General features: G+C 35.3%; 1 long non-coding RNA gene across 1 annotated transcript; it reads left to right on the top strand.

Moving 5' to 3' along the window:
- The first annotated feature begins 237 nt into the window (after positions 1-237).
- On the top strand, positions 238-8,577 carry LOC131859451 (uncharacterized). The gene is made up of 2 exons (XR_009359153.1): positions 238-290; positions 8,181-8,577. It is a non-coding gene; the product is annotated as an uncharacterized LOC131859451 (long non-coding RNA).
- The last annotated feature ends 3,175 nt before the right edge of the window (positions 8,578-11,752 follow it).

The following is an 11,752-nucleotide window of genomic DNA, read 5'->3' as shown; positions in this document are numbered from 1 at the left end:
AGAGAGTAGATATAGAGTGAAAATCATGTTGAAATCGACAATCGCATTTGACCCATGTGTAATCCACATTATGCTTTTACTATGTATTTTCATCAAATTTCTTTCGCGTTTTGACCCTTTTTTGGGCATGTCTCGTTTTCTAGCAAATCAAGCGAGTGTTTGGGGACTAATTGTGAGTTTAGGGCAAGTTTATGATGAGATAATGGCGAGTAATGATGATTTTATGGCGAGTTTTTTTGTTGTAGGCCCAACAAGTTAACTCGTGAGTTGCTCGTGCGATTGCCAAACCGGTGAGTACTCAGCAACTTGGCAAGTACTCGCTGAGTCTATAAAGCATGGTTTTAGAAAGTTATTATCAGCATAATATAATTTCTCTCTATTATTACATTATTTCTTTGTTGTTGAATCTCCTTGCATAAAGGAGAGTACTATATATTCTTGCTATCAATTTGTACATGATAATATTCTTCCACCATGAATTTCAAAGAATTTGAGTTCTTAGATTTGATTCTTAGCCAAATAATAGATAGCCATGTGTTAGTAAATCAATGCAGGGAAGTTTATTGTTGTCTTCTCAAATATCCCATTGTAGTGTAAGGGTAAGGTCTTAAGAATTTTGGAATTTTGGGAAGTCTAGTTGTCAATGAACTATCTAGGCTTTGGTAACAAATCAAAGAAGAATGGAAATCAAATTAGGCCATTGGACCAACAAGTGGCCCTCTTTCGTAGGAATTCAACTTGTGGAGCTATGCTATGTACTACAAGTGCTCCATGTTTAGCTCCTCACTCTTGATTAGGAGCATCCCATGGTGTAAGAGCTATCATGCATCACCTAAAAATATTTTCTTCTACTTGTTTTTTTGTTTGTAGGTTTTCATTCACATTCTATATGTTTCTTGTCATCGGAGATCCTATCACATTTCATCACAGTTACAATTTTTACTTTCTAGTTGGGAACATATGTTCTACATTGATCTGTCAATGTCATATTCAATTCTCAGAAATTTTTGATCACCACAAGGCATAATTTGCTTTATGGTCTATCATTGGGCTTAAAAGGCTTATACTCAATTTGATTTCTCATGACTTGTGACGACAAAACAACTCATTCCAAGGTACACTGGACCCAAGAGTGCTTATGGAGTGAGCTGCTTCAAAATTTAAAAAAACCATCATTAGTGCATTCACTTTGGGAGATTCACCTACCCAATAGCCAACTATGCATTTCATAAGGCTTAGAGATTTGCACCTCCTTGTGGTCGATTGAGACCTTTCCTAAGGCTAGGGACTGCCATATAAACATTGTTCATAATCATTTGAATGGGGTAGATAGAAATTAGAATAGACTTTAGCTTGGCATTGGAATTGCACAGGAGTATCATTTGAATTTTTTAATTTACCCATTTGTAATGAAACTGGTCAGGCTTAGCATGTTGGAAGCCCATTGTGGGAGGTTGTGATTCATTCATGATTGAGAATCAATAAAGTTCATATTGTTCAAGTTTCATAGTGTAATTGTGTGTTGTTTCATTCTATTGCATGGTTGGATCCTTCATCTTGGATTGCATCTTGGCATTGGAATTGACTTGCAATATCGTTTGAATTTTGTAATTTTCCCTTTTGTAATCAAATAGCTCAAGCTTCGCATGTTGGAAGCCCATTGCGGCAGGTTGTAATTCATTCATGATTGTGAGTCAATAAAGTTCATATTGTTGAAGTTTCATGGTATAATTGTGTGTGTTTCATTCCATTGCATGGCTGGATAATCTTTCATTGGATCCTTCATCTTGGATTGCATTGTGGTATTAGGTTTGCAATCTTGAGAGAAAGAGAGAGCCTAGACTGTTGAATTGATGCAGCCTACAAGAAGCTTAACAACATAATGCTGACTAAGAGGCAGTTGCAATGTGTGACTATAGACCAATTGCCAACTTGAGGCAGTTTGTGTCACATCCTAGGGAGAGATGCCTTCATGAAGAGTTCAAGGTGTTGCTAATATTGCTGGAAGAATGAAAGAACTGTTGGAAATGATGAGATCGGTGAAAATCTGATTGGATGTTGTGTAAGAGGATAGAAAAGAGGATTTAAACCCTAAAAGTGGTGATGAGAGTGAATAGAGGATGCCTAAGTTGTTAAGCAAGATCTAGAAAACTTAAGAGGAAGAAGAAATGGATTAGGTAAAAATATTGAAGGCTATTTCCAAAATCAGACCTAGAATTGAGATTTCTAATTACTCTAGTGATTTGAACCTTGAAGAGTTGATTGATTGGATAAATGATTTAGATGAATATTTTGAGTATGAGGAAGTTGTAGATCTAGAAAGGGTTAGACTTGCTAAATCTAAGTTGAAAAGATTAGCTTCTCTTTGGGGGAAAGAAGTACAATTAGAAATAATTAGGAGAGGAAAAGAAAAGATAATGAAATGGTACAAGGTAATTGTGAATTTGAAGAAACAATTTATTCGTGTTACTATGAGTTGGAATTTTGAAGAAATTGCAAAATATGAGACAAAAGGCAAGGCTATAAAGGAATAAGTTGAATAATTTTATGAGATGATTGTGTTGAATATAGTGTTGTCATTGATGTCAAGGAGATTGTTGAGTTGTTGAGTATAGTATGTCCAAGTACTAGAGAACAATGTAGGACAAAGTCTAGCAATGACTGGATAGCTCTCTTGCAAAATGTTAATGTTATCATTATGTACCAATATCAGTTGTTCCTGAATGTCTAGTGCATTTATGGAGGCCTAGAAGTGTTTGCGTTGAGTTACTAAGGATTGTTGTTTAGAGATTGTTTGTATACTAAGTTATACTGTCATAATTATTGCTACCGCATTCTAGCACAGTAGAGTATTATGGCTTGGGGTTTGGAAGTTAAATAAGGCTACACAAAAAGACATATATTATCAGGTTTCAGAGGTTTTTCTCCAGTATATAGAAAGTTAGAGATGACAGAGTGCTCACTGTGTTAGTTTGTTAACTGTATTGAAGTTCTTGTTGGATATGCCAGAGAATTGTAACATGTGTCAGCCAGAGGAAGAGCATGAAGGTAAATTGGGACTAGTTGAGTTTGTGTTGGGAAACGCATAGTGTGTTCTTACATTTGGTGTTTTGTGTTAGTGTTAGGACCGAGCCGACTACATGTTTCCTAGTTTTTTAATTAAGGATATACCCTTGGCTGACATGGTGAGTTGCAGATGTTGTAAATTGGTTCTAGGCCAACATGAATATGTGAATAATGTAATGGAATGTAAATATATTGCCGATCATGTTATGGAAGGGTGAGAGTAGTGTAATGAAGTGAAACGGTGGTGAACAAACATATGTTGTAGTGTGAGTGTGTGAAGATGCAATATCATCTCAACACTGTGGTCTTGTTGTGAAGTAGATCAGTTCTGTCTGATGATATAGAGTGCATTGGAAGGCCCGCATTTGAGTTTCTTATGTATTCTTTGTAATTGAGATTGGTGCCTCATGTAGAACACAATGCTACTAGTGAGGGGGGGCAACGGGTGAATCAGTAGTAGATCAAATTTCCAATTCTTAAGCAATTAAAAATCAGAATTGAAAGGAATGCAACACCAAAGAGAAACCAGCACACAAGAAATACGTGGAAATTCTGAAATGGGAAAACCACAGTGAGACATGCTGCTAGGATCTACTGTCCTAATCCACCCTCACAAATCAATAGGTATACATTGTTTTAGAGTGCCAACTCTTATCAAATACCCAGTTTAAAAGCACCTCACTCTAAAAAAACTATCAATCTGAGCACCAACTCAGCATCCTTTAGCACCAACTCAAAGGATGTTACAAACAAATTATTACTGATTACAAATTTGCAATGTTGTATTTCACAAATGTGGTTATATGCAAGCAAAGTATTACAATTTGAAGAACATCACCCTTCCAATATCTTGATCTGTTACAACAATGACAACCTGCAAATAACTCCTTACAAACTCAAAGTTTTATCAAAAATCCTGTTTGTAACCTTCATGAAAAAATGACATTAACACTAATTTTGCTTTCTCTTTATATCTTCTGAAATCTTGCAAACAAATGATTTCAAAATTAACTTATCAACTTCAGATTTTCTGATCAGAATAACCTCACCAGATGATATAATGACGTACTGCTGCTGCACTACAATTCAGGGTCATATCATGATTTATTTCATAGCCATTCACCAGCAAAACGCTACTGAAATATTTCTGCCATTTAATGCACAGAATGATCTCCAAAAGTAAATGAAAACCTCACAGCATACTCAGCGAATATATAACTTCTATCAATCAAATATGTGTGTTAACAATAGGTATGAGAGTAGAGTTAGACAGAACCAGGAAAGAGGTAGATGAGGAAGATTCTAGAAAGAGATATTTGAATGTGATGATAGAAAACCATATGTGGAAACAAGGAAGACATAATACATACCAAAATTAGAAATTGCACACAAAGAATGCACATTAAAAATTGAACAGAGCATTCCTCTATCAATATCTTTTAATGTGATAGATAAAGAGCACTCGGTTAAGGTAGAGGGTGCAGAAAACAACTGCTGCATCCGACAGTTACAAGAACTCCAATCTCCTTTGAATAAATCTGTGCCTTCCTGGAACAAATCTGCAGTTATAGGGCTGGCAATATGCTTTTCTGCACAATAAAATTGGAAATTACACACAGAAAGGATGAACATTCAAAATAAGAATGAATTTGCTAAAATTTTCACAATATAAACTTGCACTTCTATGAACGAATTTTCCGAACCATTTATAACTTCCTCTCCATCGTTCTCCCACAACCTTGTTCTGATACCAATGTAGGCCTGGGAATGAAAAGCAGATGAAAGACTAACAAAATGAAATGGACAGGAAATTAGATAACAAAAAAGCATTGAATGAATCTCATTTCCATTCATACAAAATGTGATACAATGTACATATATATCAAGATGAAATGACCGTTCATTTCATCTTTTAGATGACTGTTCAGCTAAGTGCATCTAGCAAATATAAAATATAAAATATAATTCTACTAGGCTTGCTACACTTAAGATTATGTACAATAGTGCTACATTATCAACATAACATCTCTATAATTCTCATCATCAGCAATTTGAATGCATTGTCTGCAGAGAGTCATCATTTGCTCACTATTCCGTTCAAGCATTTGGTCAGCTTTTACTGAAAGGCATAGAAGATTTACCACTCCAGAACATTGTAATGTCCCCTTCCTTGTGATGATGCATTCAGTGGTCCATTGGCCTATTCCAGAGACCCGTAGGCTATGTGGAAAGGAGAATTAGGGTTTCCATGTTCTTTGGAGTTCCGACCAAGCTTGTTAGGGGTGGAATGTGAACTTACTATTTTTAGTAAGTTAGGGTTTGGCTGTCGAGATGGTGCAGAGTTGCTAAGCTCGCCAAGCTTTTTCTTTGGTTGTGGAGATCACGATTTTTGGAGCATTATTTCATGACTTACTATTCTTAGTAAGTGGCAGTTGGGGCATTCTATTTTTGGCAGTCCTGGATTTGGTCCTGATCCAGCACAATTCAGTGATCCTCATTGTTCAGCCTCATTCGGATTTTGTTGATAATCAATATTGGAGTTATAAGAGATTTAATTAAATATTATTCCTTATCCTAAGGTTATTATTTAATTATTTTATTACTGATTGATGTTATGGGGAATTATGCAAAAAGTGATATTTTTCCTAAGTCATGCCTGGGCGAATTATTTGATGATTAAAAGGAGACTTTATTTTTATACTTCAAAGTTATATTATGCCAAAATCGTGGTCCTCTCTCCTAGGCATGATTTTTGACTTGGGAAGTGGGCGCCATTGTTGGGTCCACCACATGAAATGAAATGTAGTTTGAATGAGGAGAATTTAGAGGCAATTTCATTTGAATTCCAGACTTGAAAAGCTATATAAACAAGTGTTTGGCTCCTCATTTGATTATCCAGAGAAAATATATCATTATGTTGTCGAAATGACTCCAGACTTCTTCGAGGGTGAATACCCCCTAGATCTTTCTTTCCAATTTCGAGTTTGAAACATCACTCCTAGCTGTGGTTCAAAGTTGTGAGCTATTTGGGGATTTTTTGGTGTGTTGGTGAAGAGTTGTGTGCTGCTGCATTTTTTTTGGGTGTTTTTGGTTTGTGTTGGTTGGAAGTGTATTTTGTTCGTAGCCATCTGCGTGTTGGGTGCATCGTTCTGGGTGAGGGATCGTTGGAAGCATATCGGAGAGACAATAATTCTCCTACATTGATGTGGCATTTGGGGAACTCTCCAATTTACAGTTGTAAATCGAAATATTCAGCCAAAACGCCATTTCCAAAATTGCCTTGGGTTGCGTTCATCACCTTTGCTGCTCTCCAGTTGCAATTTCAAGGTATTGAATTAATCGCTTATGTTATACTCTTCATTTGCATTTGGTTTGGCATGATTTCATTCAGTTTTGAGAAAGTTACGAGCATTTTAGTGGATTTTGGGGTTGCTGGTTCTGCGTTTCATTGTCACTGATTTCAGAACAGCAAGTAGTGTTTTGTGGTGAGAATTTGTTATTGAATACTTGAGATATGTACTTAATTCTATCTTCTCTCGCATCTCTATCTTTGTAAGATTGCTTCTGTAGTACTGACCAATCATTCTAAGTTGCATTTCCCACTGAACAAGTAGAAGAGGATGGCTTAGCCGCCTTCATGTTTTGTAATTCAGCTTTGTCCTCCCATTGAGCAAGTGGTTGAGTAATATTGTCCTCCCACTGAAATATGCGGTTGAGTGATAGTTTTATGTAAAAGTCCTCTCGTTGCATAAGCGGTAGAGTGATTTGGTTCTGTTATGCTCTTGTTACCTTGGCTGGTTTACCGTCAAGTTCTTGTTCTTCATCCTGCTGAAAAGTGGAAGGGGCTGGCTTGCCGCCCAGTATTGTACTTGCATTGTTTCTAGCAGATTAGTGAGCTAACAAACCCCTTATCACCGTATGCTCTCACCTTCCCACATTGGGCTCTTGGTGATCAGAAAGTGGAAGGGTTACTTTCAGCAATATTGGGATTATATTTCCTAACTTTAAAGAGTGCATTGTAATATTTGTTGTGCTCAAAAACCGAAAAAATTGGTTGGAATATTACAAACATGCTCACACGTAAAGCAAAAAAAAATTAACAACAAATGTTAGATAATACTTTCGAATCAGGGTAGGCACAGAGATACATGCCACTTCTAGATGAACATGTGCATAAATTCATGATTGCTACCTGCCTTATTTTGAGGAACACGATGAATAGACATAGGATAAGCAGTATGTTCAAATTTATCTCAAGGTACCAGAAACAACAATTAAGATGTTTCCATAGAGTAAGCTTTCACAGAGACAAACGTCTTTCAATGAAACAAGTCGGACATAAAAAAACTAGACAACCACCGATTTCCTTATTATTACACTATTAGTAATCATATTCTTGCCTGAGTTTCCCATCCCTGATTCTGTTCATTTTATTAGATTGATTGGCTGCCTTACTGCCCCCTCTTGAACATGGCAACTGAAGATATTCCATAAATATTCATTGGGATTAAATATCCATTATTAATGGAGATATCTTCCTATACCCAGGTTGTATCACCTCAATCTATCAATTTACTGAACATTGCCTTAGATTCGTCTCCACGATAACCTTACATACATCAATCTTTAAGGTTGGCACCAGTCCAACTTCAATTTTTCATTGATTTGCTTTTCAACCACATCTTTAATTTTTTATTCCCAGAGCCAAGGCCATCAATTCATTTTTTTAGTAGTCACTCCAGACACTCATTATTCATGCAATCAATATGGTATGTGACTGTCTGGATTACGCTAATTCAATCATTCATTGTCTTGTTATTTACCTGCAATAATTGTGATTACTGAACATCACAAATATAACATGATTGACATGTCCTTGTTTTTGAAATAACTTGAAGCTCCAAATGATCTAGAGAGAAAGATTCATGTGGAAATTTTGCTCAAATGATTGTCAAATTAATTATCATTTTATATGTTATTTTATTATCCTAAACACATAGGGTAACCAAATTATAAGACCATTTTTATAATTCAGTTATTCTCGTGAAACAAATTGTCTTTCTAAGAAAATGTTGGTGATTAATTGATAACTGGTTATTTAATTTTTTTTTCAGGAGAAGGCTTATTCAAGGACAAAAGGAGATGCATTGGGAATCGTAACAGCAAAAGCCAAAGCTTTAGAAATAGCATACTTTACAACAGAAATGAATTAGTGTAGTGAATTTTATGCAATATGGTTTTCTACTTTGAAATATTTTCTCAAATAAATGGCAAAATCTCACTGCCAGTGCCCATAATTTATAGTGCTTTTTGTAATGTTGTTGACTTGTATGATGCACCTTCACTTTTTTATTATATTTAATGAGAACGCATTCGATATGCATTCTCAGTGTCATGGTCTTGCAGTTTTTTATCTTTATTGACTAGAAAAGTACACCTAAAATATGTCATTTATCAAGGGTGTTATCATATATAGAGCTAAACTTCACAGTTACCATTTTATGATTTCAATATCTGTTTCTCCTCTGATTCCTTGGAATCACCCTGCCCATCAAATGGACTCAATTTTACCAATAACTTAGAAGTGTGGAATTTGAAGTTTCAGTTTGGCATATTATTGGAACATATTCTTATATTTCTTGTCTATTTTAAATATATGCTAGAAGCCCCATTATACATTCACGTGTACTTGGAAATATTTATATTTTCTATATACATAGGTATTTATGCATCTTTGATGCAGAAGGTTATGTAGAGGAAATCAGAGTTTTCGCACCATTGTTGGTTGCTTAGTGTTAGCATCTTCGCTTTTTTGTAATTATGAGTCTAGAGGTTATGAAACATACTCCGATATCAAGGAAAGAGATGTGATAGCATCACAGGCAAAAAAAATAAAGGAAAAGGAAAAAAATCTATTTATTTTCATAAATGATCAATATTGATTAATAGAGTTCAACAAATATATCCAATTACATTAGAGATGCATAAGCAAATCCTAAATAGTAATGTTCTCTCTCAGCAAAACATTACCACTCAATGCGAAGGACTAAGGATTCCAAGCTTTAGATTTTTAGGGAAGCATGCTGTGTTTGAAAGTGTATATTAATTTATTCATGTGGGTTACACTTTGTTTACAAGCTCATTCAGATTTCAGAAGTTCTGTAACGTAATATGCAATGTACATAAACTAAACTATTGCAAATGCTTATTTTAATAAGAGAAAATAACACACTGAACAAGAAAGATAAATGCAATCAGTTATACAAATGAGGAAACACAAATTCAAAGCTTCCAATGAAGATAGTTGTGATGTTACAAAAGTTATAATATTAGTTCACATCTACTTCTTTTGCACTATAATACAAATTGCACAAAGGTTGTCCTAGAAGAAGTCAAGTTGCTTTTCCTTGGGTTCGATTATCTAGAAATGTCCCATCAAAACAATGTTTCTCTCAAAGTGATCAAGTAACTACTTAGTGAGATTGCATTCAAGTACAAACAATGTTTGAAAAAACTTTGCTAAAAGATTCTCTAGATGATAGATGACATCATCAAAAGGAATAGTTGATTGAAGTCTTGATTATGCACATTTAGATAAAATTAGTCTAGTGAACACTCCCCCAACCACAAAAACTTTGGATGTAGCCCCATGGTTGGAACCCTTGGTGAACCACCATATGAATCCAATTCAAAGCTTGACGGAAAGATGGGACATGACTACATGGATAGAGTATAGTGAACTAATCTAAGACAAAGAGAAGTTTATGGTGTATACATAAGTGAAGGTCCGATCATAATTGACTATTTGATAGTGAGAACCTAGGTGGTAGGCTTTGCACCATTCTCCCAACTTCCATGCATCTTAGAATGCACTATATGTCATGATAGGCATGAAATCTTTGCTTGCACCCTCCTGCAAAATATGTAGGGGTTAATGTCAATTTTTTGTGTAAAGTTTGCCAAAGTGCCACCCATGACACCAACTCGTAAAGTGGTGCAAACACTATGGGAAGAGTGTGGAAAGGTATTCATGACTATTGCCAACCTACTTATCCAACAAGATGGATACCTTGCACAACAAAAGCTATGTCCTACACAATAGAACCAAGGCTATACTATGTAGCAAAACTAATGTGGATATCTTGTTACTTGTTATAGTTGTGGGGAGCAAGGCTATACATGCTATAAATGTGATGAGATTCTTTGTGTTTCCTTTTATGGTAGTTACAAAATGTAAGATTGTAGTATATTACTTCAACAAGTGGAAGTAAACAAAAAGAATGTAGATGATGCAAAATAGTTGCATTGAAACACTATCAAAGCCTATGTAAATTTTATCACATTGATAGACTTAGATGAGAAAGGCCAAAGGTGTTCTACAAGATGAGGCACACACATGGAAAGGAAAAGTAACTTTGGTTAGAGAAGACCCAAGTCTATTGGGATTTTATTTTGCATTGAAACACTATCAAAGCCTATGTAAATTTTATCACATTGATAGACTTAGATGAGAAAGGCCAAAGGTGTTCTACAAGATGAGGCACACACATGGAAAGGAAAAGTAACTTTGGTTAGAGAAGACCCAAGGCTATTGGGATTAGAATATCACAATCATTGAGTCTACATGGAAGTTGTGCAATTGCTTTGTTTAGCTCAATATGATGTCATGGCACAAAAATTAGTTGTGGGACAACCAAGAGGTTAGCTATGCAATCTTCAATTATCTTTAGATTAGAAGAGTCTTGCGAAAATTCAAAACTCTCCTAGAGAAGTTTGTTTTATACAAAGATCAAGAGTTGTTATCTTCTAGATATTGCAAATAAATTAATGTGTACAAGATCATGCATGCAATGGAGCCAAGGTATGGTGCGAAAATTCTTGTACCTGTACAAGTCAACATGTTCCTATTACAACTTGCCTTAATCGATACCTATATTAAGGTTAATGCATTGACTACAATTGATGTGGGATGCAGTTGGTCAACCTACGTTGGTTTCATCCCCTTACACTTTTTAATAACAAAGAATGCTTGAGAAAGGCCTATCATATTGCTCTAAAGATGCAAAAATCAATATTCAAAGCATTAGATTTTGCATCGACGTGGAATTGATTAGGATAGCTTGATTTTGTGTCGACTTTGAATTCTTTAGAATAGCTTGATTTTGTGTCAATTTTGAGTTCATAAGAATAGCTAATGCAAACTAAAACCCTATGGTACTGGTAATATTGTTTTGCTTCTAACCCAATGATGACATGCAATTCAAGTGGCACAGTGAGATTTGGAAGAAAACCATGTGATCACTCTCTTGGATTATGCCAATGAATCACATATATGGAACTAGTGCATATTGAAGATAAGTCCACTAAAGAAATCTAGAGTAAAGATTGACAAAGTAGATAACATCTATACCAATTTCAAAGGTTACATAACTAGAAAGTGAGCTTGTAGAATACGAGTTGAAAGAGAAGAATTATGCAATTGTTTGCCACCATGTGCTTTTAGCCCTTGCACTTACTAAAAGAAAACTTGTTTGCATCATGAAGAGGGTCTAGTTACTAAAGAAAAATGCACCATGGCTAACACTAGTCACAATGTCATGCACGAATGTTGACTTATTTTCAACAAAACCACACCATTCTTTGATGGGACTAGTAACCCTATCAAACTTACAACTTTATGGAGAGT

Source organism: Cryptomeria japonica, chromosome 10, assembly GCF_030272615.1.
Source record: "Cryptomeria japonica chromosome 10, Sugi_1.0, whole genome shotgun sequence".
NCBI lineage: Eukaryota > Viridiplantae > Streptophyta > Pinopsida > Cupressales > Cupressaceae > Cryptomeria > Cryptomeria japonica.
Note: the sequence above shows the minus strand (reverse complement) of the source record. Positions and strands in the feature narration are given on the sequence as shown.